Below are 8,377 nucleotides of genomic sequence, written 5' to 3'. Positions count from 1 at the left end.
AAAAGATTAAGGGAAAAGTACTAAAAAAGATTCAGGTAGTTATCCTTCAGCACTTTATTGTTATTCAGGATAAAATGTATGACGGCACATTTGCCCTTCAAACGTCTTAAGGAAATTGTTCTGAATAAAAAGCTCCTTATCTGTTTGAGGAAAAAACAGACTCAAGTGTACTTGTGAGTTGAATGAGCTGGGTCCACTTGGGGTTTTGCTTGCATTTTATCCTGAGGGTTGATGTCATGGTCTTTACAGAGTCGTCACTGCAAAGAATCGCCTTAGGTTTGTTTCATCTTTACTCAGTAAAACAAAAAACAAGAAAAAAAAAAAAAACTTGTGATGAAAAGTAGTAAATAAAAAAGCATTACACTTACTTTCTGGTTAAGTAATTGAGGTTTAATTTTTTTTTTAAGGTATCCTGTTTTTACTAGGTTCTGAATTGCATTTCACTGTCGAAAAGGGCAAATGGGATGTAACTGATCATGGTTGCTCTCCAGCCTTTTGATGAAGAGTCTCGAAACCCGTATTTACCGCGGGCAAATTTGGTGAAACGTTTGGACTGCCACATATATTAACCATTTGTGATTTAGACACACATTCTAGAAATAGCAGACATCAACATTTTGAAATCATTTGCTTCTAACCCTCTGGTACGTATGCATGGGCAACCTTTTTTTTTTTTTTTTTTTTTTAAGGGAAACTCTGTATGTGCAGTAAATCAACACTAGTGGATCCCAGTAATTTGGGGGTAAAAGATGAGCAGTGGAATTTTCCAGTGATTTGACGTTTCCCCTTCCTTTCTCGGGCGGGGAGAAGAGGGCTCACGTGCTCGTTTGGTACTGCACACCTCACACTATCCAACGGGTGAACCGAAATCGTGCGGCTCTAGTGGAACTCAGGATTTCTTCACGTAGCATTTTTCCACCGCTAAAGATGGATCACTTCAAAGTGTTCTTCAGTCTCAAGAACTGGAATGCCTTATTTCAGTTAGGATACGACTCTCCTCTGTTTGCCATCTCCCCAGATGCTGTTAGGAGCTCTTGACAAATCGAGTGGTTTGATAGCTCAGAGTGGTCCACAGTTTCATTCTGGAGGAGGTTGGTTAATAAAAGGTGACCTCAGACATCGTTAAGGCCTTTATCAGAAAGTATTCTCACAATTGTTGTTGACTGAATTAAAAAAGATATGTCCGTTTGTTACTTTTTTTTAACCACAAGTGAGTAATGCTTAATGAGCTACTTGTACTGGTGTGAGTGGAACTAAACCACACTGTAGCGAGTGATGTTGGCTGGAGTTTCTAAGTTCTGATTCCCTTTCTGTAAAAATGCCCCGTGAGGCCTGCTGAATTTTAGATGCTCCACTAGTGATCATTCCTGGAAAAGAAATGGTCGTTTTGCTCAGATGAGATACCAGTCTACTTTATAAAGACAAGTGGATTCTAGATTTTTTTAAAAAGAGTCATTTTCTTACCTGTAAACCGACAGGGGCATAAAACCCAAATCAGCAAAAAATAAACCTGGTGCCCATTCTGACTCTGAAGTTACGTGCTCACTTGTAAAGTGACTACCTTACTGTATAATATTTTAGAGACCCCCATCTACTGTGACTTGGGAAAATTCTTTAAATTATATATGAAAAGGTCGCTCTTCAAAATCCTGTCACCCAGCTAAAACCTTAGGTTGACTTTTAGAGGAAAAACGATCCTTGTAGTTATCAGAATTGTGGGGGCCAGATGAGATAATAACCATCTTCTTGGACACTGCGACAGCAGCATTATTGCTTGGAACTTTAACCATTTTAGAGTTAGATCCTAAAGAAACTAATTGGTCCTCATCCTTTTTTCATTTTTCTTTTTTCTTTTTCTTTTTTCCGCCTTCATATATCACTAAACAACTAGTTTCTCCCTTTTGTCACTTCCCATTGTGTATTTTTCAGAAGTACTGTATTCAGATGCCAGCCAATAAATTGTCACATAATGGAAAATGATACGCCAACATTCATTGTAAGGTCTAATAAAATTAAATTTGCACCAAATACAAGCGTATTTGTATTAACTCTTTTTCTTTAAAGTTTTTATTTATTTGAAAGCTGTGTGTGGGGGGAGGGGTGGGGGGGCAAGGGGCAGAGGGAGAAACCTCAAGGAGACTGTGTGCTGAACATGGAACCCTACGTGGAGCTTGATCGCATGACCCTGAGGTCATGATCTGAGCTGAAACCAAGAGTCGGGTTTACGACTACCTGGGCACCCCTCGCATGAACTCTTCATCTTTGATTGATGACATCTTAATGCTTTGATGGTGTGCTTCTGTTTTAAAAGATACCTACTTGGTAATTTACGGTCCGTGAGAAGTGTTAGAGATAGCATTTATTGTTCATACTTATATGTAAAAAAAGATGGTTTTTGTACAGTTTGTTCTGATTTCTTTTCCAGTGAAGACCACAGAAACTAAGTTACAGAAAGACTTCTGTTGTTCAGTGCATGGGAGAGTGGCTGCTTTTAACTCTTAACTCTTGTATTTTAACTGGTTTGGTATTAGGTATCAGAAGTATGTCAGAAATACATATTTAAATACAAATACGTAAATATATTTATAAAGTATTTATAAAATAGGTAAATACAATTTACCGTGAAGGTAAATTTCATCAATTCATTTCCACTTTTCAGTGGTCAAATCTGGGTAGTCCTTGCCGTCTTGTATGTAAATTTCCTAATACAAAAAGTTTTAGTAGGTCAAAAATGCTCCGACTAGAATATCTAACCTCTAACCATAAACTGAAATATCCAGCTGTATAGGATTTTCCTGCTTGAATCATTAAACTGCTTTACCAGTAACAAGTACTGACTTTGTCATCTTCCCAACAGAATCCTTTTAAACCTTAGTCTTCCATCCCTTGGTTCTATGGGTGTCCACCATCAGCGTTCAAGAGGAAATCTTCCAAATGTGTAAGGATAAGAAAATTACATTTTTGAGAATTTGATAAAGAAAAAGTCTTCCGTCCTAAGGATATTGTTTCTTCAAGATACTTTCTGTCCTTTTTTTCCATCTCTGTACTATCAGAATGTCCCTTTTTTTCTTTCTCCTTAATCTTTATCCATTTTGCCCATCCCCCTCTCCCCCCAGCAACCGCCAGTGTGTTCTTTGCATTTAAGAATCTGTTTTGTTTAGATTTCGTGTGGAAATGAAGTAATATGGTATTTGTCTTCCTCTGACTAACTCCACTTAGCACAACACCCTCCAGAATGTTCGTGCTTAAGTAATTTGGGGTTGTGGGAGTTGTAAAATCATTGGTTCCTGGATGCCACCATGTTATTGTAAACGTACTTTTAAGATTTGCTCTCCTAAATTGAACTCAGCTTAATATAATTACCTCAGTTTTATTTTCCTAATCTAATAATTATGTCTGATTTGCAAAATGAACACAGAGCCCTGCCTTAAAAAATTGAAAATGTAAACTTTGGGCGCCTGGGTGGCTCAGTCGTTAAGCCTCTGCCTTCGGCTCAGGTCATGATCCCAGGGTCCTGAGATCGAGTCTCACATCAGGCTCCCCACTCTGCGGGAAGCCTGCTTTTCCCTCTCCCACTCCCCATGCTTGTGTTCCCTCTCTCGCTGCGTCTCTCCCTGTCAAATAAATAAAATCTTTTTTTAAAAAATTGAAAATGTAAACTTACAAAAGCATACATTTAAGACACACATTCATATTGAGGAAGGATTTGGTGTTTAGTTCCCCTAAAACATCTTGGATGGTTATTAACCACTGTATACTTTAATGTGAATCAGGGAGTGGAGTGGTTTAAAGTATTTGTCATGATTGCCAGAAACTAATATGGAAAAAAAAATGATTGTGTCTGTTACAGGAAAGTTTTATGCACAACTTCTCAGTAATCAGTCTCTTGTAATGTGAAGTCTCTCCTTGGTTATTTTAGATCTATGTGAGCCTTATCTATTATTTTATTCTTCTCCAAAAGACCAAATACGGCTTTGTTCATGGCCGGTTTCCTTTGTTTACGTAACAGATAACCAGGACTAATTGACCCTAGGAGTGATATTTTTAAAATCTTTTTTTCCTTATAATTTAATGTCTCTGTAGATGATACCACTTGTGATGATAATTATTTCTAAAACTTAGCAGGCACTGCGGGGCACTTGGTGGCTCAGCTGGTTAAAGATTGTCTTGATTTGGGCTCAGGTCATGATCTCAGGATTGTGCAATGAAGCCCTGTGTTCGGCTCTGTGCTGAGCGTGGGGCCTGCTGGAAATTCTCGCTCTCTCTCTCTCTCTCTCTCTCCCTCTCTCCGTTGCTCTCTCTCCATGCCCCTCCCCGACACAGGAGCTCTCTCTCAAATACATTTTTTTTAAAGATTGTATTTATTTATTTGACAGAGATCACAAGTAGGCAGAGAGGCAGGCAGAGAGAGAGGAGGAAGCAGGCTCCCTGCTGAGCAAAGAGCCTGATGTGAGGCTCCATCCCAGGACCCTGGAATCATGACCTGAGCCAAAGGCAAGAGGCTTTAACACACTGAGCCACCGAGGCGCCCTGCAAATAAATCTTTTTAAAAAAGTAAAAAACTTGGCAGATACCTGACACCTTGATTATCTTGTTTTTTAAAAATATATTTATTTAACATAGGGGCGCCTGGGTGGCTCAGTTGGTTAGGTGGCTGCCTTCAGCTCAGGTCATGATCCTGGAGTCCTGGGATCGAGTCCCGCATCGGACTCCCTGCTCAGCAGAGAGTCTGCTTCTCCCTCTGACCCTCTCCCCTCTCATACTCTCTCATTCTCTCTCTCAAATAAATAAATAAAATCTTTTAAAAATTATATATATATTTATTTAATATAGTCATTACGAGGGCTGAACTGGAGACTATTAAAAAACCAAAGAGAAAAAATTGCACCACACCTTGAAATAACAGAACATCTAGGGAAAAATACAAAGACAACATAAGGAGTGAGGCCAGACAGCCAGGGTCAAGGCTCTTACACGGACACCTGCTCTGAGGACGTTTCTTGCAGGTACCTCAAAGTTGTGGGTGTTTCCAGAATTTACCACCCTATGTTCACAAAGGGCTGCCAGTGTTGGGTCCTCCCAGCAGACTCTGCTTGGAGAGTGGGATGGTTCTTGACATTACACAGGGCAGTTCCCCTGTCTTCCAAGATGTCCAGGCAGCTGTGACCACGGTGTCCCTGTGGTGGGGAGTTGCAGGGCTTGGAGGCTCCCCCCACGGGCACGCTGTGACAGCGGCCACTACGGAACCCCAGGAAAAGCTGCTACCTCAGGGCTCCCCAGACTTCTGTGGACGCCTTCCACCCATTTGCAGAGACGAGGCTGAAATTCCCTTGTTGGCAGACTTCATGAGGATCATCAGCTCCCACTGGAGCCTCTGGTCCACAGAGCCTTGATGGCACCCCCACTGGGCCCCATCCTTTATGGCTGGAGGCTGGGGCACAGTTCTGGGAGCCATCTCCACCTCGATTCTTTAATAGTTCCTGCCACACCAGTGCACTGTTGAGTTGATAATATCGAATTTCTGCTGTACCAGGCACTATGCCAAATGATGATGATTATATCCACTCACTGTGGAAGACTTGGGGAGCTAAGCAAAAAGAAAACCACCCCTCTTGCCTCCCGTTATACACAGTTAATGTTAAGTTGTGTTTTCGATCTCCTGTTCCGTTTTAAATCTCAAAATTCTTTCAGGACAAGCAAATTCTTAAAATAGTGGGTGGTAGCTAAAATTCAGGAGATGCTGAGAAGAGAATTAGGTCAAGAATGAATTTAAGTGAGTGTGACCTGTTTATACTGGAGTGTTAAGGGAGAATTAGGGATAGTCCTCTCAGGGTCTCGGTACGTAGTCAAATTGTGACTTGTTTATTTCACAGGTGACGTGTACCAATTAGTAAGGATTATAGGATATTTTGGATATATAGGATGTTTTGGAGTAATTTGTATTTACAGAAAAGTTGAAAAGGTGGTAGGCAGTATTCCTGTGTGTCCCTATGATGTAGGTTCCCCTAACACTAACATCCGATGTACGCGGTACCTGTTTATGGAAACCTAGATTGTCAACACTAAGAAATTAGCGTTGGTACAATACAGTTAGCCAAATCTATGGACTTAATTTGTATTTCAATTTTTCCGCTGAAGTCCTTTTTCCGGTCCCTGGACTCAGTCTAAGATACCACCTTTTCTTTGTTCATCATGTCTCCTTTGTCCGTAACAGTTTCTTAACCTCTGATGGTTTTCCTAGACCTTGATGTGATTCAAGAGTACGGGTCAGATATCTTGTAGAAAGTGCTTCAGTGTGGATCTATCTGGTATTTTCTCATGTTTTCCTGGGGGTGTGATTTTCTAGGGAAGACCACCACAGAGGTGCTATACCATTCTCATTATGTCTCATCCGGTGTTACGTGATGCCAACATGGTGATATTAACCTTGAACACTTGGTTATGATGGTGTCTGCCAGATTTCTTTCTCTGTTGGACACCTTCCATTTTTCCATTCCATAGGCTATTTTTTGGAAGTGAATTGCTAAGCTCAAGTCTTGCTCAAGGAGGAAGGGAACTAAGCTCTACTTCCTAGAGGGGGATATCTACATATATTATTTGGAATTCTATCTCTCTCTCTCTCTCTCTCTCTTTTTTTTTTTTAAAGAAGCTCAATGCCCAGCATGGAGCCCAAAGCGGAGCTTGAATTCATGACCTTAGATCAAGATCTGAGCTGAGATCAAGAGTTGGACACTTAACCAACTGAGCCACCCAGGGCGCCCCTGTTATTTGGAATTCTTTTTTTTTTTTTTAAGATTTTATTTATTTATTTGAGAGAGAGACAGTGAGAGAGAGTATGAGCGAGAAGGAGGTCAGAGGGAGAAGCAGACTCCCCATGGAGCTGGGAGCCCGATGCGGGACTCGATCCCGGGACTCCGGGATCATGACCTGAGCTGAAAGCAGTCGTCCCTGGAATTCTTAATAGAAGGGAAATTTGTCCCTTCTCCCTCATTTAGTCATTTTTCACCATAGTCTCATGGATATGTATTTCTGTGTGTTACAATCGCATACTATAATTTATGTTTCATTGCTCAGATCGTTCTAGCTTTGGTCATTGGGAGCCACATCTTTTTGAATTTCTTTTCCTTTTGAGCCTTCCTTCCTTCCTTTTTTTTTTTTCTTTTTTAAAATTTTATTTATTAGAGAGAGAGCGCGCGCACAAGCAGGGGGAGTGGCTGAGGGAGAGGGAGAAGCAGGCTCCCCTCTGAGCAGGGAGCCCGATGTGGGGGCTCGATCCCAGGACCTGGGGATCATGACCTGAGCTGAAGGGAGACACTTAATGCGACTGAGCCACCCAGGCGCCCCAAGGCTTCCTTACTTTCTGTCATGACAGAACACACCAGGCTCGTCTTGCATTTGTTCACCCCAGCCCTAAAGAACCCGCCGTTTCTCCAAGGAGCCCCGTTCCTTTTATTGGGGAATGGTATTCAGAACCCAAGACTTGATGGTCAGAAGTGCTTAAGTATACATCGTCCCAGGCACACACCCCGATCTACAGTTACCTCTCCATCTGTAGTGCTGAAAAATAAATCTGAGTTCATGCTTCTGTCTGCAGCTGCTCATCCAGCACCCCAGAATTCATCCCAGCTTTCTCCCTTCACTTCTTTGCAGCTTCTTTCTCTGTCCGTGAGAAACCCGACTCCTATTATCTATAACGTATTATTTTTTTCAACCCTGGTGTACATCTAAGGCAGTTTCAGAAATGCTAATCCAGTACCCCCTCAAGAAATCGACCTCACAGAATACAGGGCTCAAGTGCATTTCTCTCTCTTTTTAAAAATTTCTCTCTATCCTCGGCCTTGCCGTCTCCAATCCGACGATCATTCTCCAAGGTTACTTAAGGCAGCACCCTTCGTGCGCAACAGAACTTGTGCACGATGGAAGATTCTGCCTGCAAAGCTGTGGCTCACCATCCAAAACAAGGAAACGGAGAAGAGACATAATGTACAAAAGTAGAAATATGAGCATTTAACCTGTTGCCAGCCCACGCTGTTCTCCCTGTGCCAGCTGATCTGACTCTGGTATCTTCTCCCTGCTTTTGCCCATTGCCCCGCTTTTTCGGGTTAAATTTAGACGCTGTGATTCCTGAAATAGAATCACATGTTCCACTTGCTGAAATTGGTCTCCCAGCCACTTGAATAGGCCTTACAAACGAAGTGATGTTCGAGGGTGGCTGGCCGCGGGTGGGGGGCAAGTTTAGGGAGGAGTCTTTCTTTGAATTAGCTTTTCAGGGGTGTTTATTCAAATGATATTGTGCTCCATGATTGCATACTCCAACCCCTTAGGCAATTTGTGCTGAAAGCCCAAATAAGGGAACTGGTAATAATCCTCACAACAC

Source organism: Lontra canadensis, unplaced genomic scaffold (assembly GCF_010015895.1).
Source record: "Lontra canadensis isolate GAN:19392208 unplaced genomic scaffold, GSC_riverotter_1.0 scaffold126, whole genome shotgun sequence".
Taxonomy (NCBI): Eukaryota; Metazoa; Chordata; class Mammalia; order Carnivora; family Mustelidae; genus Lontra; species Lontra canadensis.
This window is presented reverse-complemented; position numbering follows the sequence as displayed.